Genomic DNA, 24255 nt, shown 5'->3' on the forward strand with positions numbered 1-24255 from the left:
GAAAAAATAATTTAGAATCGAAAACCGGACACTAATCTTAAAGGTTTTGGCCCAAGGTAGGCCAAATGAACCAAAAATGCTAACGGATTGAACCGGACCCAAATCAAACCCAAGGCCCAACATATATAAGTGAGTAAATGAGCCAAAGAAGCTCATTTCATCACAGAGAGAGAGAGAGAGAGAGAGAGAGTTCGGATAGAGTGAAGAGAGGAGAAAGGAGAAAGAGCACTATTCACCTCCACCTTCCGAGAGCCATAACTTGAGCTACGGACCTCCGATTGACGAGCCGTTTGCGGCCACGCGAAGCTCTTGTCGAGCTCTACAATTATATCTAAGCAAACCTGGTAAGAACTCGAAGAACAACTCCCAGTTTTCTGCCATAGTTTTCTGCGCGTTTTGGGTTTAGTTCTTGAGCAAGTTTTGTGGTTTTGCTTATTTAGGTGATCTCTAGTAGCAAGTAAATATTGGATTTTACCCCTAATAACATTGGGTAAGGTAAAGTTTCACTAAATCCTTGTATTTAGTTGTTTTGTGTATCTTAGGTTTTGATTTTGATGATATATGTGTTGTTAGTGTGAGCCTTGGTGTTTGTTGAAGTTGGTTGAGGCCTTGGATCAAGCTTGGGGGCTTCGTTTTGATGTTTGGTACGTTTGGAAATTGGCTAAGGTATGGTTTCGGTTTCCTTTATATAATATGTAATGTTCATGGACACTTAGACTAGTTGACCCTAAGATAGGACTGAATATTGTGGTGTATGAATATTTATATATGAATGGATGATAATTGTGGGTTGTATTGGATTATTGTGGTTGATGATGATTATTGGGAATTGTTGGTGTTATTGAGTGTTGATGATTGGTGCTGTTAATGAGGATTGATAAATGAAGTGGTGGTGTTGTGTGAAACGAATTCAAATACTAGTAATATTGATTATATGATTTGATGAGGTTGTTGGTATTTAATGATTATGAAAGTTGACGAGAAATATGTGAATTTGATAATGATGGGTGGTATTGAGGGATTATGATGTTTGCTGTTGGATATGTGATTTATTGTTGTTGATGTGGTTGGTAATTGATGGTGATTAGTGATGTTGTTGGTATAATGAAGGTGAGTGTTAAGATTGTTGATACATGATGTGAATTATGATGAGTTGATGATTTTGGAATATGTTGATGAATTTATGATGTTGAAATTGGTAAGGATGGTATGAGAGATTAAAATTGGGATGAAATGGGGTTGATTTTGATATTGGATAATGATTGAATTAGGATTGAGGAAAGTGTTGGTGGAGGATTGACTTTGGTATCATATAGTTGAGGCTTGGCGGTTGAGAATGGTATAATTTGCAATAAAGGGTAGGTGATGATAGAAATTAGGATTTTTAAGTGGTTTTGGTTGGTTTTGATTGGAAATTTTAGTAATTTTGAGGTTTTGAGATTCTTGGTAAAAGTGGGTTTTTGGTGAACTTTGTCTGATCATAACTTTTGCCTCGGTTTTCAAAATCTGATGAAACTAAGCTAGAATTAAAGATCTTTGAAAATCCTTTTAATCGATATCAAGTTTGTGAAATTTGGAATTTTATAGAGGAAGTTATGAACATTCAAAGTTGGTGTAGAAAATCTGAAATTTTGCTAAGTTGCAGAATTTCAAGATTTTCTGATATGTGCGCACGCACAGCCTTGTGCGGTCGCACAACCCTGTAAAAATGTTATTCTGTGCGGACGCACAGAACTGTATGTACGAACAGGCAGGGAAAAGGGCTCTGGTGGCAGCGCAAGCCTAGGTTGTGCACGGCACATCAATGAAGAATTACTACCTGTGCGGACGCACAGCACTGTGCGCACGCACAAGTCAGGAAGGGTCGTCTGTTGGGGGTGCACGCACAGCTTGTGCAAGTGAACATGCTTGTGAATTTTCGTACCTGTGCATACGCACACCTCTGTGCATATGCACACTTTCAAAATCTTCCTGGGCATGCGCACGCACACCCTTGTGCAGACACACACGCCCTGTTTCATAATTTTAAACTTTGTTTTCAACTATTTCACCTTCCCAACAAGGTTGTAAGCTTCTATAACACCATTTTAATGCTTTTGGGCATAATTTTGAGTATGGGAATATGAGAGATAAGCTAAGGGTTTTAGTTGGTGATTATTTTGAAAAGTTAGCAGACGGAGGTCTAGGTTTCTGGGGTTTGGAGGATGAGTGTGGTTGAGAGAGAAGGAAGAGTAGTGAACTTGGCGAGTACTGACAATGAATTGAGAAATTGAGGAACTAATGAGTTTGGAATGGAATTAAGAACTGATGATGGGTATTATGAGCTTGATGTTTATATCCTTGGAATGTTGAAAATGGATAATTGAAGGAGATGTGAGATGAGGAATGGTAATGACTGGTGATGATTTGGGGTTGTTGATGGGTTTGTTGAATGTGAAAAGTGTGCCAGGCACTATATCCTTGGGATGATAATATTGTTGAATAATGAGAGGGTGCCAGGCACTATATCCTTGGGTTGAGTATGACAGTGTGCAGGGGATTATTTTCCTGAGTTTGACTTATGATTGATAATCTCTTCTTCTACAAGAGTGTGCCAGGCACTATATCCTTGGATTATGCATGCAAGTGTGCCCGGCACTATATCCGTGGGTGAATAGCATGTGCCCGGCACTATATCCATGGGTCAATAGAGTGTGCCCGACACTATATTCGTGGGTGCGGCAGAAAAGCGACATCCGAAAGGATGTGTCGGGTTGGCATTTATGGACCGACAAGTGATATCACGAACCAATAGGATAGACATTCATCATATGTATTTTCTATCTGTTTGTATGCTTTGCCGACATGTAATTGTATGCCTAAATGAATAACATGCTAATTTGCTTAGTTTTACTTGTGTTTTACTTGCTTGCATTTCTTTTGTGATTGTCTGGTGCTTAGGAGGTTAGGTAGGAGGGGGCGATGGGATCGCACGGAGGTAAGGTTGGTGAAGGCTATGGGATACAGTGGTGTGATTAGTGTTAGTTAGAATTCTCCTAAGTTTAGATAACCCGGTTATGGTTTAAGTTCTTTGAATATTTATTTATTTTGTTCTAAGCTTGAATATCAGTATGTGATGCAAAGTTCTAGGATTGCCTTCGGCGTCCCGAGGCCTTACATCTTACATTATTGGGCACTGTTACCATACTGAAAACCTCCGGTTCTCATTCCATACGTTGTTGTTGTTTTTCAGATGCAGGTCGCAACCCACCGCAGTGAGTTGGGTGATGGTAGCAGAGCGGAGGATCTTATTCTATTTTGTTGTCATCTTGGTCATTTTAACTTGTACTCTCACTTTTGTATTTTGTTTAGCCTAGAGGCATGTATTGAGAGAACAAAACTTGTATAAGCTGTTTTTACTGTCTGGTTTCATATATGGTCTATATATGGCTAGCCGGCTTAAACTCCACGAGCCGTGGCTAGACTCTTATGATATTATACTATGATATTTTGTTATATTGTATCTATTTCTTGTGCTTTAAGTTAGTAGCCTCGCTAGTACATTATGCGCTTTTCAAATCCTGTTTTTGATCTAAATCCTTCATCAGGCTTCTAGAATATATTATTTCCTTCTATATAAATATGTATGAGCCTTAGAATTGTCGTAACATTTGGTTAACCTTTGCCTTATGGCTAGAGGTAAGGTTTAGGTGAATTGGGGTGTTACATTGAAGGTTGTTTCTGATGTGGTACTTTTGTCATTGTGTATTGTTGATGAGTTGATGGTAGTGTTGATTGATTATGTGATGAGCTAGAGACAGTGATTGGTTTCTGATTGAGGTTTAGTTAAGTATGAAAATTCAAGCTGGTTCAGCATAGACTTCATGAAGCTCTGCTTGCAACAGGTTGGTCATTCATATAGTCTAGGAAACTTTTAAGATTTTCTTATAAGAAAAGAAAGGTTTTGCATTTTTTGGATGTTAAACTGTTAGTTTTCAAAAGAATCAACAGACATGTGATGATGACTGTGCTCGAAAACAGTTTTCTTTTTATTAATATCTTATTATGAAAATTTTGAAAATCCGAGGTGAGGCCATTGGTAAGGTTCTCACTCCCCTACAACTTTATCTTATCAGGAATTGGATGAAGAAGCTTACGAAGAGTCTAATTGTATTTTTCTTACACGATATCAGTTATTTTTCCCTCGCCCTAATCAGTGGCCTGCGGGAAGGACTTTTTAGCCACTCTATATCCAAAAAACACCCAACATCTCTGAACGAGGTACAAGAACAGGCAGAAAAATACATTAATATGGAGGAGAACTCTCGGTTAGGGGAAGCCTCAAAGTCCGGATCCTCCTACCTATCTCGGGACAAGGATAAAGATTCCAGGAAAAAAGTGGACCAACTTACTGAGAAACCTAAAAAGTACCACAACTACACCCCCTCTTCGGGTGTCCCTTGTGGATGTCTATCGAGAGATTTGCAACACTGAGAAGATCCCACCGCCTCGCCCGATTAAACACAAAAGAGAAAGAAGTCGGATAGAGTATTGCGAATACCACCGAATCTACGGACATTCTACCAACGAGTGCTTCGACCTAAATAATGTCATAGAAAAATTGGCACGAGAAAGGCGACTAGATCGGTTCTTAGCTAATAAAGCAGATAAACCAAGAAAGAGAAGAAGGGATGAAGAGGTCGGACGTGTTGAACGTCCACCTCACACCCCTGAGAGACATGTTCACATGATAAATGGAGGATTCGCTGGAGGAGGGATCTCTAAATCATCCCGCAAAAGACACCTTAAAGAGGTATATCATGTCAGAGAAGGGGATAGGTCACCCGACCTCCCCAATATTACCTTTACCTAAGAAGACGCCACAGGCATCATCCTGGGGCATGATGATCCCGTGGTCATTATCATCATACTCGCTAACGCTAATCTCCACCGAACGTTGGTAGACTAAGGAAGCTCCGCAGATATCTTGTTCAAATCTGCCTTCGACAAGCTCGGCCTACAAGAGAAAGAGCTCAGAGCATATCTCAATAGCTTGTTCAGACTCGGAGACACCCCAATTCAACCACTAGGATACATCTTACTGCATACAACCTTTGGAAAAGAAACTCGGTCAAGGACACTAAGCATAGACTACATCGTAGTCAACATGAGCTTAGCTTATAACGCCCTAATAGATCGGACAACGCTGAACTAGCTCGTTGCAATAGTCTCCTCTCCACATCTCTGCATGAAGTTCCCAACTCCAGAAGGGATCGCCATGATAAAAGGAGACTAGAAGCTTGTCGCGCAAGCATGGCAGAAAAGACACCAAGTAATCAAACACTTGGAAGGCATAAAAGGAAAGCAAAATAAAATTGCAAGAAAAGTAAATCTACAACTACCAATAGCAAGGTAATTAACAACAACAAAGCAAATCAAATATAAATTGCATTAAAGGAAAATAAAGGAAACAATAGTGCATCAACTACAAAGTAAACAAATACAAAAAGTAAAATGCTAGACTAGGAAAGCAAAGGTAAAAGAACAAGAAAATTAGAAAGGAAAAGTAAATCAAAGCATGAAATAAATCTAGATCTAAGGAATTCTAATCTACATCTAACCTAATTCTAGAGAGAAGAGAGAGCTTCTCTCTCTAGAAACTAACTAAAGCATCATGAAAACTAAACTATGTGTTCCCTCCTTTGCTCTTGCTTGAATTCTGCATGTAAAGGCCGCAGAAATGAGTTGGATCTGGGCCTGGAAAGCTTAGAAATCGCCCCCAGCATTTTTACTTTAATGATGTCACGTGCGAGTAACGACGCGTACGCGTCGCTTGGCATTTTCTTATCCACGCATGCGCGTCTGGTGCGTGTGCGCATCGATGATTGCACTTCAAATCCTTGATTTTCCATGTGTTCTCTACTTTGCATGCTTTTCTCTTCAATCCTTTGATCCCTTCCTAGCCTTTTCAACCTGAATTCACTAACAAACATATCAAGGAATCTAGTGGAATCAAAGGTGAATTAAAATTAACACATTAAAGGCCTAAAAAGCATGTTTTCACACTTAAGCACAAATTAGGAGAAAACAATGAAACCATGCTATCTTATTGAATAAATGTGAGAAAAGGTGATAAAATCCCCTAAAATCAACACAAGATAAACCCTAAAAATGGGGTTTATCAGAGTGAGTGCCCAGGGGAGCGTGGGTGAAGGGATCATGGTGGGGTGTGTGTGTGTGAGAAAGTGGCGCTCTCCAGCAAGTTGGGGCGAGTGTGGGTCTGGACAAGGTTGATGCTTGTGACAAGGGTGAGGTGGTAGTGCTGAGATTTTAATGGTGTCAAGGTAGGTGTGTGGTGTGGTTTGATGACAAGGGGTGGTGCTTGACATGGTTATGGCGCTCTTGGGCAAGCCTGAGATGATGTGCCCATGGAGAATGTGGAATGAGTACTGGTGGATGCTTGCTTTGTCGCTTCATGCAGGGTGTTTTTGGGGCTTTAAAGATGCCAATTGTTTGTACGTCAATTTCATGCCCCCTATAGACTATTATACATCATTGGAAAGTTCTGAATGTCAGCTTTCCAACGCAATTGGAAGTACATCATTTGGACCCCAACAGCTCAGGTTATACTTTAGAAGATGGCAAGGTCATGCTGTCAGGATCGCTGGTGCTCTTGGAGGGAGCTTGCTCGAGAGCGCTAGTGAGAGCGCCAGGGCTGTTTCAGGTCCCATTTTAACACCCGTTTTTGAGGCTCTAAATGAATGGTCACCCCATACTATTATATATGGTTGGAAAGCTCTGAATGTCATATTTCCGACAAAACTGAAAGCACCTCATTTGGACACCAACAGCCCAAGTTATGCTCCTTGGAAGAGGGTAAGGTCATGCTGTTTGGATGCTGGCGCTGGCCAGTAAGCGTGGACAAGAGCGCCAGTAAGAGCGCTAGGCCTACTTCCAGGGTCCATTTTAACACTAGATTTGGAACCTCAAATTGGATGTCCACCCTATACTATTATATATCATTGAAAAGCTTTGGATGTCTACTTTTCAATGCAACAAGAAGCACATCAAGCAAATCTTTACAACTCAAGTTATAATCCGATGAAGAAGGCAGGGTCATGTTGACTTGGTGCTGGCGCTCTTGACACTAGAGCTTGGTGGAGAGCGTGGGTGAGAGCGCTCCATGCTACAGGAGAGTGCTTCATTCTCACAAGGGTGCCAACCAAGAGCGCTACTTCTTCATGGGTCATGGGCCACGCTTTTAAAAGCATGGCCTAAGGTTCCAAAGCGTATCCAAGTTTCAAAACGTATCCAAAAGTCCCTCTTTTCTTAGTTTGAGCTTGTTTTGTGCTTTTTGCTTTTTTTTTTCTACCGTTTCCTACAAACTTAATCAAATCAAAGGGCTCAAAGCAATATATGACTTAAGAACAAAAAATGCTCAACTTTTGGACATTATGAACTAATTTTTTATGTGAAAAAGCATAGAAAAACACAACATGATGCGTAGTCATCATAACACCAAACTTAAACATTGCTTGTCCTCAAGCAAGAAAAGAATCATGCAATAAGGTTTGACAATCCAAGGTAAGAAGAATAGCAATGTAATGTTCATGGTTGGCTAGTTTCTTATGCATGCTATAATCACAAAGGAGATTTAGATGATTGATCTTTCCATCTAGCTCACTTTATTAAATCTTTTCTTTATATTCCTTCGCTGAAACATGCTTTTCATTTTTTTTTTGGCTTGTCTTTTTGGGTGCTTTGCACCATTTGTTGAAATCTACGACTCTAAATGCTTTGTTTTCAAGTATTACCACTTGATACATAAGTACCACAAGCATTTAATTAGAGGACTCTTTGAGCTCATTTGTTGCTTTTCCTTACTATCTAATTATTGATGCTCAGAGCCTTGAGCTTTGAGGAAATGCTTTGCACTTGAGCCTAGCCTTGACTCTAAGTGTTTTGTTTTCAAGCTTTTTGCTTGATACATAAACCCCACAAGTACTTGACACATGAATTGTCATTGGTACTCAGAGCCTTCAGCTTTCTCATTCTTTCCCTTTTCTTTTTCTTGCCTTAATTGCATTTGCTTCTTCAAGGTTTTCATGATTTAAAAAATTTCATAAAATATCCTAGATGAAAACTTCAATTAAACAAATTTCAATGCAATTGAGTAACAAATTAATCATGCTAGAATCCCAATACTATATGCTCATGCTAGCTTCTTTAATTACCTTGTTTATTTATGATCATGATGCTTAATTGCTTTGAACTCACGAAATTCAATATGGTAGTCATAATGTTACAGCAACATGTTACAATTCAAACATCAAACTATGCTTATTCAAGAGGAATGACACATATACATATACAAGAGATAGAAGACAATCATGCAATTGAGTATACTAGAAACAAATAAGAGAAAAAAGAACTTTACCATCTTGTAGTTCATTTTGATTGTTGTTGTTGTCATTTTCCTCCTATTCTTCCCCTTCCCACACCAACTTAGAATAATTGCTTGTCCTCAAGCAACAACAAATAAAACAGTGGTGATGGAGTTTATAATGGGTCATGAATGTCTTAAACAATGAAATGTGAGTAATGCATGTGCTTAAGCAAGCAAAATTAAGAATAACAATAAAGGCACTTAATAAGTGGCAATGTGATTGCATTAATAAGTGGTGTATGCATGGTACTTTGCATGAAAGGTAAGTGGCAACAACAAAATTAGTGTGACACTTTCATTTTAGAATGATGCAAGTACCCAATAAAGAGTGAAAATCAAATTGTGGCATGGTAACTTAGAATGCAATCATATGCCACATTATTTGAAAGTAAACTAAGCAAAGAAAGAAAATGTTACCTACGGTTGGGTTGCCTCCTAACAAGTGCTCTTTTAATGACGTTAGCTTGTCATGTTGTTCATGACTTCCTTCCTCTTCTTCCAGTTTGTTAAGAGGAATGACCTCAAGAGAAAAGAAGAGCAAGTTGATGTCCCTTGTTTTGGCCACTTCCCAGCAAGCTTTCTTTTGTTATTGACTTGATTGGACTTGCTTGTTGAAGAAAGGGTTGGATTGTTCTTTAACCTTCTCTTTTTCATGGATATGGTCCTTTGTTTCTTGGTCACAATCCTCCTTTTAGTGCTTTTGTTGGTTGCCTTCACTTCTTTGGTATCAAGAGTTAGGTGTTGTGTGACAGTTGGAGTGTCCTCTTCATCAAAAGCTTCTTGGATTGATGGTTCAATGAAACCATTCTTCATGTAACTCTCTGCTTCATAGAGATGTGGACTCCCTTGGTTGTCTTCATCCCTTTCTTTTGTGGGATCTTGTATTACTTCCTTTGGGAGTGAGTATGCATGTTGCTCTGTCATTGATAAACCTCGTTTGTAGGGTTTATCTTGTGTTGAATTTAGAGTATCTTGTCAACCTTTTCTCACATTTACTCAATGAAATAGCATGGTTTTGTGATTGTCCCCTAATTTGTGCTTGAGTGTGAAAACATGCTTTTAGACCCTTAATTTGATAATTTTAATCTTCTTTTGATTCCACTAGATGCCATGATGTGTTTGTTAGTGATTTTAGATTGAAAAGGGCTAGGAATGGATCAAAGGAGTGAAGAGAAAGCATGCAAAGTGGAGAAATCATGAAAAGCCAAAGATTTGGGATGCGCCCATGGACGTGCGCGTGCACCAGACGCATATGCGTGGATCGCGCAATACTCCAGGGACGCGTACGCGTGCTGTATGCGTACGCATCGATTCCCACACGTGACTCCTTTAATGAAATCGTGCCTGGCAAATTCGGAGGGGGTCTGGCCCAGTTATGAAGCTAATCTTTGGTGGTAAAAGGCTAAAGAGACCAATGATTAAAGGGGAAGGCATCAATCATTCAATCAGACAATCATTCACATAATTTTAGGTTTTAGATATAGTTTTAGAGAGAGAGGCTCTTTCCTCTCTCTAGGTTTTAGGTTCTTAGGTTTATTCTTCTCAATTTCAGAATTCTACCTTGCTTCAATCTAGGTTTCTTCTATTTTAATTGTTCTAGTACCTTGGTTTATTTATTTCACTTGTTAAGTTGTTTATTTCCCCAATTTGGTTTATGAATTCCCCATGTTAGATTCAATTTCCTTATTAATGCAAGTCGAGGTATTTTACGTTTAATGCTCTTTCCTTCATTTGTTTTCATTGATGTTGCAATTGGTTGTTTAGATTTAATATCCTCTTATTAATTTTCTATGTTTTTATTTTGTGCCTTCCAAGTGTTTGATGAAATGCTTGTGAGGATTTTAAATTAGACTTTTATGTTTCTTGCCATTGACTCTAGTTATCACTAATTGATTTAGTGGATAGCTAGGACTTATGGACTTGGATTGATATAGCTCATTTGACTTTCCTTTCCTAAGTTAGAGGATGATTTAATGGGGTTGATCCTTGCCAATTCTCATATTGTGGTTAGTGATAAGGATAGAGATCCTTGACCACCAAGCCTTGCCAAGACCATTTTATCATTTGAATTTCTCTGCAATTTACTTTCCTTGTTTCCTTATCCAAAAACCCGAAAATACATAACTCATAACCAATAACAAGAATACTTCCCTGCAATTCCTTTGACAGACGACCCAAAGTTTGAATACTTCAATTATTATTTTTAAGTGGTTTGTTACTTGTGACAACCAAATTTTTGTATTAAAGGATTATTGTTGGTTTAGGAACTATAATTTCAACAAGAATATATTTATGAATTCTAGACCGCACAAAAATCCGTTCATCAAAATGGTGCCATTGCCGGGGAATTGTAAACGTGTATCTTATTATTGGTTATTGTAAATATTTGTTTTTTGCTTGTTTGTTTGTTTTTGTTTTTAATTTTTATTAAATACTATGAATTCTCACCCATTTGGCTATGAGTTTGGTTACAATTATGTTGCAGGAAGAGGAGATTACAATGAGAACATGCATCAAGGTTGGGACAATCAAAGATGGGAGGCGCCACAAGGATTTGATCAACCCTCTTGGCAACAACCCCCTCCAATGTGTTACGAGCAACAACCACTCTATGGTGCATATCAAGACAATGGTTATGGTGGACCTTTTCGTGATAATCAACACCCACCACACTATATCTATGAGCCCCCTCCTCAACATAATTTTGAACCACCATACTCACAAGCTCCGTACTACCAAACACCCTCATATGATTCTAACCCTTATCCACCATACCAACCACCTTATGAGCCATATGAACCATATATGAAACCACCGCAATTCTAATCCAATTACTCCCAAGAACCACCATCTCCATATACACCTTCCCCATATCCATCAATCCACGAGCCATATGATCCTAATTATGTTACCCAAGAGGAACAAGCGTCAAGGGATCGTCTCGAGGAAATACTGGATCGATTTCATGCAACCCTTCATCAATTGGAGTGAGTAGTAGGTGATTGATGCCAGGGCATTTTGGCCAGTCTCACTGACCTTTTCTTTACTATTTTAGGATAGTTTCATGCATTTTCTTAGGAAATAAGCTAGTTTTGGGTAGATATTCACTTACACCTTGATTCAAGCATACATTGTGCATTTTACATGATTTCATGAGGATTTTGCATGAGTTTAGTGACAAATTGTATTCTGCATTACCCATGACTTGGACTAGAACTTTGATGCACTCTATTACCTGATTTCAGGACCAAAGGAAGCAAGGAATGGGAGGTAACTTGCAAAGTTAATGAGAAAAGTGACTGCCAATGACGCTCTCGAAGCCATCATTACCCACGTTAAGAGTCACGTTAACTAAGTTAACGTGAACTCTACTGTGAAGAAGGGAATTTGAGCCAACGTTAGTGACACTTAACATTATCACTAACGTTGGATAATGCTCACAAGTGGCCACGTTAGAGTCCACATTAACTTAGTTAACGTGGCCTCTAACGTTAAAAGGGGGAAAGGAAGCAAACGTTAGTGACATTCAACATTGTCACTAACGTTGGCCTAAGTGCATAATGCCACGTTAACTCCCACGTTAACTTGGTTAACGTGGAAGCTAACGTGAAGAGGCAAGAGTGGTCGACAACGTTAGTGACACCCAACATTGTCACTAACGTTGGAGGCAACCACATAACCCCAAGGAGCCACGTTAACTTCCACGTTAACTAAGTTAACATGGAGGCTAATGTGAGAGAAGATGGTGATGGCCAACGTTAGTGACACTCAACATTGTCACTAACGTTGGAAGGAGCCACACAAGCCACTATGAGCCACGTTAACTCCCACGTTAACTTAGTTAACGTGGAAGCTAACGTGGATAAGGAATGATGAGCCAACATTAGTGACACTCAACATTGTCACTAACGTTGGGGATGGCTAAGCATGGCCACGTTATACGCCACCTTAACCTAGTTAACGTGGATTCTAACGTGAGACATGGGGGCACATTGGAACATTAGTGACAATGTTGAATGTCACTAACGTTCTCGAAGGATGGCAAGCCCACGTTAAAGAGCCACGTTAACTAAGTTAATGTGGGCTCTAACGTAGGAGCAATGGGGGCTTTTCAACGTTAATGGGAAAGTTAAGTCCCAATAACGTGTGCGAAGGACCTAGAGGCAATGTTGGTGGCAACGTTTGTGCCACAAACGTTGAGGTTAACGTGGCTTTTACTTAGGAACGTTAGTGAGAAAGTTGATTGTCACTAACATTCTCGAACTCATATTTTCACTAAACGTTAACAACCCTAACGTCCTGAGCTAAAATCTCTGCCCACTTCACACTTTCTCTCTGCAAGTAAAGCCAAGCCCAAATGAAGAAGAGAACTGCTTCAAACTCAAGATCCAAAGGCCCAAGACTTGAAGAGCCAACTAGAAGATGAGAAGAGTAGTATATATAGGACTAGCTTTGAATTATTTTAGAGAGTTGCTGGGAGTTGGAAAATAGCATAGAACTACTTCCTGTATTTAACTTTCTTGGCTCTTCTAGTTTTCATCATGTATTCTCCATCTTTGTTTTCATTTTCCAGAGCTATGAACAACTAAACCCCTTTTATTGGGTTAGGGAGCTCTGTTGTAATTTGATGGATCAATACTAGTTTTCATTATTCTTCTTCTATCTTTTCTCTTGATTTTACTTGAAAGCTTTCGATCTTCATCCAATTGGGTAGTTATCTTGGAAAAGAAACTATTCATACTTGGATCTCTTCTGAACCTTGGAAGAGGAATGAAGAGATCAAGCTAGAAATGCTTTCTCATGCTGGACCAAATTGGGTTTGGATGGATATGTGACTATAATCCTCTCAATGCTTGATTTGGGAAATGCATGTGGTATAATCAATGACCATACTTCATCTCTTCTCATGAGCAATTGACCAAGGAATTGGCTATTGTTCAAGATTTGAGAGATTGAATTACAAGAAATTGTAATTCAATCACTTAAGATTGCCAAGGAGATCAATGAGTGCATTGATTGAGGAAGAGATGTAAATGAGATTGATCCGGAGAATGCAACATCTCCTAAGCCCAATGAACTCCCCATTTCTGATCTTACCCATTCTCTTTAATTTCTGTCATTTACATTTATGAGCAATTCCCCCATTCCCATTTAAGATTCTGCAATTTACTTTCTGCCATTTACTTTCCCGCATTTAACTTTTTGCAATTCTCAACTCAATTTCTGATTCGCTCAACTAGAACATTCCTCTAATTAAAGTTGCTTGATTAATCAATCCTTGTGGGATTCGACCTCACTCTATTGTGAGTTTTTACTTGACGACAAATTCGGTATACTTGCCGAAGGAAATTTGTTATGAGACAAGTTTTCCGTGCATCAAGTTTATGGCGCCGTTGTCGGGGATTGATTGTGCTTCAACAATGATTAGATTGGAGGATAACTAGATTGAGCATTTTATTTTTGTTTGATTTAAATTTGTGTTTGAGTTATTTACTTCCTATTTTAGTTAATTTCTTCCCTTCCCCCTATTTTTTTTTGTTATTTACATTTCATCTCACTAACCCACTAACTGTTTGATATATTGCATCACTCACACTAATAGTAATTCTGACAGATATACTTTCTGCACCTATTCTCTTTGCTTGTACTTGTTGGTTGTATGACAGGGAGAAGAAGCGGGGCTTCAACTTCCTTTGATTCTGAACCTGAGAGAACCTTCCTTAGACTAAGGAGGGAGGCAAGAGACAAACGTGTAGTTGGATTCCTTTGATTCTGAACCTGAGAGAACCTTCCTTAGACTAAGGAGGGAGACAAGAGACAAACGTGTAGTTGGAGCTGAAGAAGAGGAGAAACACTTTGAGGAATACTTTGAACCAAATATGGAAGAAAACATGGAAAACCATCATGAAGAAGAGGCTCACAACCATGGCGGAAGAGGTCGAGCAAATCATACTGGGGAGGATAGAAGAGTTTTAGGCTCTTATATCAATCCAAACCCAAGAAACTGTGGAAGTAGCATTCAAAAGCCAACCATCCATGCCAACAATTTTGAACTGAAGCCACAGCTCATCACCCTTGTGCAGAACAACTGTTCGTTCAGAAGAAGTGTCCAGGAGGACCCAAATCAACATTTAACCACCTTCCTGAGAATATGTGACACAGTGAAGTCTAATGGTGCTCATCCTGACACCTATAGACTGCTTTTATTTCCATTCTCACTCAGGGATAAGGCAGCCAAGTGGCTGGAATCTTTCCCAAGGGAAAGCTTGACAACTTGGGAAGACGTGGTGAACAAATTCTTAGCAAGATTTTACCCTCCTCAAAGAATCAATAGGCTGAGAGCTGAGGTCCAAACCTTCAGGCAACAAGATGGTGAGACTCTATATGAAGCATGGGAGAGGTTTAAAAACCTGACAAGGAGGTGTCCACCTGACATGTTCAACGAATGGGTGCAGCTGCACATTTTCTATGAAGGGCTCTCTTATGAGTCAAAGAAGGCCGTAGACCATTCATCCGGAGGATCTTTGAACAAGAAGAAAACTATTGAGGAGGCTATAGATGTCATTGAAATAGTAGCAGAGAACGACTACTTCTAAGCTTCCGAAAGAGGGAACACAAGAGGAATAATGGAGCTAAACAATGTAGATACTCTGTTGGCCCAAAACAAGCTCATTACCCAACAGCTGGCTGACCTCACCAACAAGATGGAGAGGAACCAAGTAGCAGCAATCTCCACTTCATCAACAACCCAAGAAGGAGTGAATGAAGAAGCAGAGGGTAGTCAGGAGCAAGCTAACTACATTGGGAATTCATCTAGGCAGAACCATGATCCTTACTCCAAGAATTACAACCCTGGATGGAGGAATCACCCAAACTTTGGGTGGGGAAATCAACAAGACCAAAGCCTTGATCAAAGACGCCCAAATCCAAACAATTTCACATCTAGACCATATCAACATCCCAATAACAACACCTCTCCACATTCATATCAAGGCCAGAACAACCCTCCTCAACCTGACCTATCATCATTTGATGAAAGAATCTCAAGGATTGAAAATCTACTTGAAGGCATATGCAAGGATATCCAAGACAACAAGGTGTTCAAGGAGGAAGTGTGAGCCAGTTTCAAGAACCAGGGAGACACAATCAAGAGGTTGGAATCTCAGGTAGGATATCTCTCTGAGCAAATTCCCAAACCCACAGATGGATTCCCAAGTGACACAGAGAAGAATCCGAGAGGTGAAACAAAGAAAGTAAGATGGGAAGATTGCAAGATGGTCACTATAAGTGATAAGGAGACTGAGGACAAGCCAAGCAAGCTGTCAGAACAACCTGAAGATACCTCAACAGAGAAGGAGGAAAAAGAATACCAAGAACCGAAAATATCAAAACAGGAGCTGCTGAGACTCTATGCACCTTTTCCCCAACTGCTCAATGGTGCTGTGGAGAAGAGAATATACTCAAGATTTCTTGACTTGTTTGCATCTTTGCATGTGAACATACCATTCATCAAGACTATCCAACAAATGCCTGCATATATCAAGTATATGAAGGAGCTGCTTCCTAGGAAAAGCTCACTCAAGGGAGGCCAGACTATAGTGATGAACAAGGGGTGCAGTGCCCTCATTCAACCACAGTTACCTACGAAAAGAAAAGATCCAGGGAGTTTTCATGTCCCCTGTGCCATAGGAGAAACAATGTTTGATAGAGCACTCTGTGATTTGGGAGTAAGCATCAACTTAATGCCCTTAGCCCTGGTGAAGAGACTGCAGATCAATGAGATATTGCCCACAGATGTGGTCATCAGGCTGGCTGACAAAACTCAAAAACAAGCAATAGGGGTGGTGGAAAATGTGTTGTTAAAGGTTGGGAAATACTACCTCCCAACAGACTTTGTCATCTTGGACATGGAAGAGAGTCACACTCACCCAATCATATTGGGAAGACCATTCCTAGCTACAGCCAGAGCACTCATAGATGTAGAGCGAGGGGAGCTAATATTGAGGATCCATGATGAACAACTCAGCTTCAATGTCTTCAAACTCTCCCAAGAAGCTGACCAAGAAAATAAAGAACCAAGCACAGATTGTAACGAGATGCTAACAGAGAAAGCAAACATTGAAGCACAACCAGCCTAACTGGGAAAGCCCTTGGTTGATGAAAAAGGAAATAAGCAGCTGTCACAGCTCAAGGAAAAGCTGGAGGAACCTAAACCACCAGAAACATGTGAAGACAACAACAAAATTTCCTTAGAAGAAGAAGCCACAAAGAGCAAGGCAACATCAAAAGGGACAAAGAAGAAAGTACCAAGGGGGTGGAGGAACAAGAAGATCCCTACGGAAGACTGCTCTCCAAGAGATAAAGTGATCTCAGCTTACTTCCCAGATATCCCCCTAATCTCCCGACTGTACCATCTCAGTTACCTAAGGTCTTCACTATTAACAGAGTCCTCTCCTTGGAACATGTGGAGATCATTGATACAGCCAATGGATATAAGTCCAAGGCAAGAGGGGAGGACTTGAAGCATTATCAACCTCCCTGATGAAGGAGAAACGTCAAGCTAGTGACGCTAAAGAAGCGCTTCATGGGAGGCAACCCATGTTTTATTAGCTTTTACTAGTAAATAAGTCAATATTCATAAATTCCAACCCAAACTTGGTGACGTTCTTATATTGCAGTATATATAGTGAAGAACAAGTTTGGTGTTCAAAGCGTACCAAGAAAGCATGAATGCAACAGAGAGCATGCTAGTCTTGGAGCTTTGAACAGAACTTTTCATCACAATGCTTCAAATTAAGTTTGGTGTCACCCCATGGTGCCACCAAAATGCATATAGGGATACACAGTTAGTTAGTTAGTTGGAGTTCATGAATAAACAATCTAATCTTTTCTTTTCTTTATTAATTATAGCTGATGACAAGTCATCTTAGCCTAGTTTCACTAGCCTTTTTCTTTGTTTTTATTATGTTTTATGCACTTTCTTGCATTCTAAGAAAGTAATTTGGATTAAAAATGCATGACTTCTTTGAATCAATCAACCACCATGTAATTGATGTTAAATCATGAGGTTTAAGCTAAATTTAATTGAATTTTAATGATTTATAAACCTTGTGAATTTAGTGATACTTTGATTGGTTGTTTTGATTGCTTGTAGGTGAAGAAAGAAGAAAATAAGAAAAGCGTGGCCTAAGGAATGTGCCCAAAGGAAGCAACAAGCGTGCCAAGAGAAGAAAAGCGTGGCAAAAAATCAAGGAAGAATGGAAGCTAAGTTGGAAAAGTAAACTGAGCTTCACAAGGAATGAAAGGGGAAGGCAAGGTACAAGGCTAAGTTCAAATAGTTAACTGAGCACTAAAGAAAGCAAGGATGAACCATGCACCTGAGGGATGACAAGAAGGCACTACTCCATGGAGGCAAAGGCGCTCAATTGCTTTACATGATGGAGCGCTACATTATATTGATAGGCATAAGGAAAATCATGAAAAATAAGCCAAAATGCTTCCTCTAGGATTCGAACTTGGAACCACACGCTACTCCTTGCAAGGAAAAATCAAGAAAAATAGCTAAAATTCTTCTCCCAGGATTCGAACTTGGGAATTCCTTGAAACATAAGGAAGGAGTGCCACCAAGCTTGCAAGGAAAATCAAGAAGAAATAGCTTAAATGCTTGAGCCAAGTTTCGAACTTGGGAATTCCTTGAAACATAAGGAGGGGTGCCCACTCATCCAAGGAAATTAGCTTCAAAGAATTCCTCCACTTGCTCCCACCAGGATTTGAACCTGGGACCTTGAGGCTGAAAGCAAGGCGCTACATGGAAAGCTCAGTTGGATTTTCCAACTGAGCACTACCTCCCCAACCTTCCCCACACTATGACACGGCCAAAGCACACCAAGGGGGCTGTGACAAGCATTTTGGCGCACCAAGGAGGAAGCCTTGCGCATCATGACACGGTCTAGAGCTAAGTTGGATTTTCCAACTTAGCTCTAATACAATTGACACCCAAACAAGGCTGGGCGCACCAATTTGACACGGATGGAGCATGCTTGAAAGCTAAGTTGGATTTTCCAACTGAGCTTACCCCTGGGAGGTGCATTTGGGCTAAAAGTTGAATTAAAAATCCAACTTAATTCATTTCTTCACCAAATCAAAAGCCCATCCAAATTCCAAAATACAAGAATAGAAAGTGTATAAATAGGAGTTAGTTTGATGTAATTAGCACCTTTTGACACTTTGAGATTTTACTTTGAATTTTCCTTTTAATTGTCATTTTCATTTTTGAGCTCTTTACTTTGAATTGGAATTTCTGAGAACTTGGAAGGAGAATTGATTTCTCTTCTTCTTGGTTCTTGCTTGAGCACTCTTTTATTTTCTTGCTTTGGATCTTGGGTGAAGAATTGAAGAACTTCTGTTTCAATCTCACCTTGAGATCTCTTGTTTACTTTCTCTGCATAATTGAATTTCACTTTCTGTTTACTGCTTCATCTTCTCTTCAATTCTGCAATTTACTCTTCTTCACTTATTTTGCAATTGTTCTTGTTGGATCAAGGAAGGATTTGAGATCTAGACTTGTTATCTAGTCTCTTCCACCCTGAGATCTTCAACCACTTTTACTTTGCTGCAAATTAAGCACTGCTTTCTCTGTTTTTAAATTCTCAAAACATTTTACTCTTCTGTTTAAGATCTACTTCACTGCAATTCAATTTTCTCTTTTATTGTTTGATGCAATTTACTTGTTATTGTTTAATTTCTGCAATCCCAACTCCCAATCCCTTTTACAATTCAAGCAATTTACGTTTCTTGCACTTTAAGCTTCAGCCATTTACATTACTTGCAATTTAAGTTTCTGCAATTTAATTTACTTGCACTTTAAGATTCAGCTTCTTTATTTTTCTGCTCTTTAATTTACTGCAATTTCCCCTTCCCCTTTTACATTTCATGCAATTTAGTTTCTGCAAAGCACAAACCACTCAACCAATACTTGATTCGCTTGACTAAATCAACCACTAAACTAAAATTGCTCAATCCTTCAATCCCTGTGGGATCGACCTCACTCATGTGAGTTATTATTACTTGATGCGACCCGGTACACTTGCCGGTGAGTTTTGTGTTGGATCGTTTTCCACACGATCAATAGCCGTAAAGGCTAAATTGTCTTTTTGATATTATGTCTTACTTTTCTTAGTTGATCTTTATAGGGAAAGGAAAGGAGCATTAAAGGAGATTGATTGGACAATTTAATGAGAAAGGTTCGGCCACTTCATGAAGAGGGCACTATACACGTGCCTCAAGGGGGAATGCATTGGGAATGGTTGCCATGCAACATTGGAGGAAGAACAAACTTGGAAGGCGAACCAACTACATCATAAAGTTGAGAATCCTCGTGCTTACTCCATACACAACCCCATCCGTTCATCACACACCAACCCCATCAATCCACACCTTTCATCTCTTCATCACTTCTATATATAAGTGAATCAAATTCACACCATCTCCACATTCAAAATTCATACCCCTTGCACTTCACTTTCTAGCAACCAATTCTTCAACCTCCCACTCTCTAAACCCCACATCTCTTTCCTTCACTACACCCGTTTTGCTTTAACTTCATTCATGGCATCATCAAGTTCCAAGAGGCAGAAGAGGAAGGAACCAACGGAGAACATTCCCTTCGAGGAGAAGAGATTCAAGACTGCCTTCCATGAACGATAATTTGAGCGGATAAAGCTCAAAAAGATACTGCCCGAGTTAACCTTCCAAATCAATGAAGACAAATGCCCACAGATTCGGGAGAAGATTGAAGAAAGAGGGTGGCAATTGCTCACCAATCCAGAGGGGAAGATCAATACAAACCTCATCAAAGAGTTCTACGCAAATGTGGTCAGAGAAGACAAAACTAGGACCCCAACCTTCAAAAGCTATGTAAGAGGAAAGGAGGTAGATTTCAGCCCAAATGCTATAATAAGAACTCTTCACCTGAAATCACCACATTTTGATGAGCCTAGCTATGATGCAAGGATAAGTAAAAGCCAAGACAATGATGAGCTCACTGAGATAGTGACTGACATCTGTGTTATAGCAGCGGACTGGGAGAGGTATGGAGATGGGAGACCCCGGTTCATCAAGAGGGGAGACCTCAGCCCAGAAGCCAAGGGGTGGTTTGAACTCGTAAGGAGGTCTATTCTCCCAGCTGCGAATAATTCAGAAGTAAATATTAATCGAGCAACTATGGTACATTGCCTAGTACAAGGTGGAGAAATCAACGTACATGAACTTATAGCTGAGGGAATTCAAGATTCAGCTGAGAAGCTTAAATCAGGTGCCAGGCTTTGGTACCCCAGCACCATTCTCCGATTGTGCACAAAGGCCAAAGTGGTTTTTGAGGATAGTAATCCAGACTGGGTTAACCCAGGGAGGCTAATGACAACCCAGCGTATGGCCTATACCACACTTGCTCAGCAACAAAGAAGGCCACAAATAGGGAAACTAAAAGCAAAGGAAGGAGCCCACCAAGAAGAGTCTCATGAGGAAGAATATCAACAGGGAGAGCATCCTTAGCCGATTTGAATATGAATCACCTTCTAAGAGCTATTGAAGATTTGGGAATGAGACATATGGAAGGACAAGAGCAAATATTGAACTGGATGAGCCAACAAGCAGAGTGGAAGAAACAACAAATGGAGCAGCAACAAGAACAATACTCCCAGCTAACTCAAGCCATCCACCAAGTTACTGAGAGGCAAGAACGTCAAGATAAGCATTGGAAGGAACTCAATCAGCGACAAATAGCCCAGATGAAAACATTCAATGAGTTCACTGTGCTTAATGAAGGACGGCAATTACATCGGGAGGAGTTCTACATCAACGCTCAAGCCAAGTTGAACTACATGTCCAGTAATCTGCATCATCTACACTATGCCATTCCTACATATGATGAGGTCCAAAAGGATTTTGTAGAACAAGAGGAAAAGAAGGTGAAACAGCAAAAGGAAACACTCAAGAAGAAGATGGAAGATGGTGGTTTCTGGAAGAAGCTGCTTGGAAAAGGCAAGGAAAGTGGGAGCACAAGCAATCAAGAAGGAGAGCATGGACATCCACAAGAGTAAAAGGTGGTGGAGTTCCTTCTTTGTTCCATCTTTCTCTATGTTTTAAATAAGGAAGATCTTGTATGAAATAGAACTTGCTTCCATGTTATGTTTAAACCTTTTTCAATTCTGTCTTTTAAGTTTTTGGTATTGAAGAAAGTCTCTGTGTGCTAGTCTTTATGTTACTACACCATCTCCTTACTTAATTGTATGTTTGTCCCTTTAAATCAAATGAAAAGAGAATGAGTTGTTTTTAAAAAGACCAGAGTGGAGTTCATAATATGGAAGTGCATTCATGAGTTTTTGGTGTGATCATAAGTTAGCTAAGTTAGTTCAACCACAAGGTGGGAGGACAACTATCTATCATGAATACCATGCTTGAGACACACCCCATGAGACTAGCTAAATAAGAAGATCCTAATAAGAAAAAAGGAAAGAACAATCAAAGTTGAGGAATAAAAGAAAAAGACTAAGCAATAAGGCTAGGCACCAATGGTTTTAAATCTTGAAGCATGTGTCTGTGGTGTTCCTGTGTGAGGGATCTACTTGGATGAATAAGCTCTTAGGGGTGCCTTATCACTTGGTAACTTGGGTTAACTAACTTGGGATTATCAGCTGAAAGTCCACTATCAAGAGTAACCTTCACCACAGAACATTTAGTAACCCAAAGAGGTGCTGGACACCAAGGCCTCAAGAAAAGAAAAAGAATAAACTATATGCCTGTGGTGTGTATGTATGGGGGAGAGACTTGAGCAAGTAAGTCCTTAGGGGTGCTTCAACACCTAGCACCTTGAACCAACTGGTTCGAGAGTGTTGGCTGAAAGCTTATTTTAAAGAGTTGTCCGCTTACAGAGCACTTAGCCTAAGAACACAAATAAACCCTAAAATAACAACAAAAGGATCAATAAATAAAAGTTTCATGGGATGCAATCATAGTGAGTATTCTAGGATATGATAAAGGTCTGAAAGCCAGGAATGAGCCTAAGTTGCTATGCATGAAACCACCATAAAACCAGGGACATGACTTCCACAAGAATGACTCATTTCTCTTGGTATCCCATTCATCATTCTCTTGTTCCAGTACTTGCTTAGGGACAAGCAAGCTTTAAGTTTGGTGTTGTGATGCCAGGGCATTTTGGCCAGTTTCACTGACCTTTTCTTTACTATTTTTAGGATAGTTTCATGCATTTTCTTAGGAAATAAGCTAGTTTTGGGTAGATATTCACTTACACCTTGATTCAAGCATACATTGTACATTTTACATGATTTCATGAGGATTTTGCATGAGTTTAGTGACAAATTGTATTCTGCATTACCCATGACTTGGACTAGAACTTTGATGCACTCTATTGCCTGATTTCAGGACCAAAGGAAGCAAGGAGTGGGAGGTAACTTGTAAAGTTAATGAGAAAAGTGACTGCCAATGATGCTCTCGAAGCCATCATTACCCACGTTAAGAGTCACGTTAACTAAGTTAACGTGAACTCTAATGTGAAGAAGGGAATTTGAGCCAACGTTAGTGACACTTAACATTATCACTAACGTTGGCCAATGCTCACAAGTGGCCACGTTAGAGTCCACGTTAACTTAGTTAACGTGGCCTCTAACGTTAAAAGGGGGAAAGGAAGCAAACGTTAGTGACATTCAACATTGTCACTAACGTTGGCCTAAGTGCACAATACCACGTTAACTCCCACGTTAACTTGGTTAATGTGGAAGCTAACGTGAAGAGGCAAGAGTGGTCGACAACGTTAGTGACACCCAACATTGTCACTAACGTTGGAAGCAACCACACAACCCCAAGGAGCCACGTTAACTTCCACGTTAACTTAGTTAACGTGGAGGCTAACGTGATAGAAGAAGGTGATGTCCAACGTTAGTGACACTCAACATTGTCACTAACGTTGGAAGGAGCCACACAAGCCACTATGAGCCACGTTAACTTCCACGTTAACTTAGTTAACGTGGAAGCTAACGTGGATGAGGAATGATGAGCCAATGTTAGTGACACTCAACATTGTCACTAACGTTGGGGATGGCTAAGCATGGCCTCGTTATAAGCCACGTTAACCTAGTTAACGTGGATTCTAATGTGAGACACGGGGGCACATTGGAACGTTTGTGACAATGTTGAATGTCACTAACGTTCTCGAAGGATGGCAAGCCCACGTTAAAGAGCCACGTTAACTAAGTTAACGTGGGCTCTAACGTAGGAGCAATGGGGTCTTTTCAACGTTATTGTGAAAGTTAAGTCCCAATAACGTGTGCGAAGGACCTAGAGGCAACGTTGGTGGCAACGTTTGTGCCACTAACGTTGAGGTTAATGTGGCTTTTACTTAGGAACGTTAGTGAGAAAGTTGATTGTCACTAACGTTCTCGAACTCATATTTTCACTAAACGTTAACAACTCTAACGTCCTGAGCTAAAATCTCTGCCCACTTCACATTTTCTCTCTGCAAGTAAAGCCAAGCCCAAATGAAGAAGAGAACTGCTTCAAACTCAAGATCCAAAGGCCCAAGACTTGAAGAGCCAACTAGAAGATGAGAAGAGTAGTATATATAGGAGTAGCTTTGAATTATTTTAGAGAGTTGCTGGGAGTTGGAAAATAGCATAGAACTACTTCCTATATTTTACTTTCTTAGCTCTTCTAGTTTTCATCATGTATTCTCCATCTTTGTTTTCATTTTCCAGAGCTATGAACAACTAAACCCCTTTCATTGGGTTAGGGAGCTCTGTTGTAATTTGATGGAT

Source organism: Arachis ipaensis, chromosome B4, assembly GCF_059453495.1.
Source record: "Arachis ipaensis isolate K30076 ecotype BB chromosome B4, ASM5945349v1, whole genome shotgun sequence".
Taxonomy (NCBI): Eukaryota; Viridiplantae; Streptophyta; class Magnoliopsida; order Fabales; family Fabaceae; genus Arachis; species Arachis ipaensis.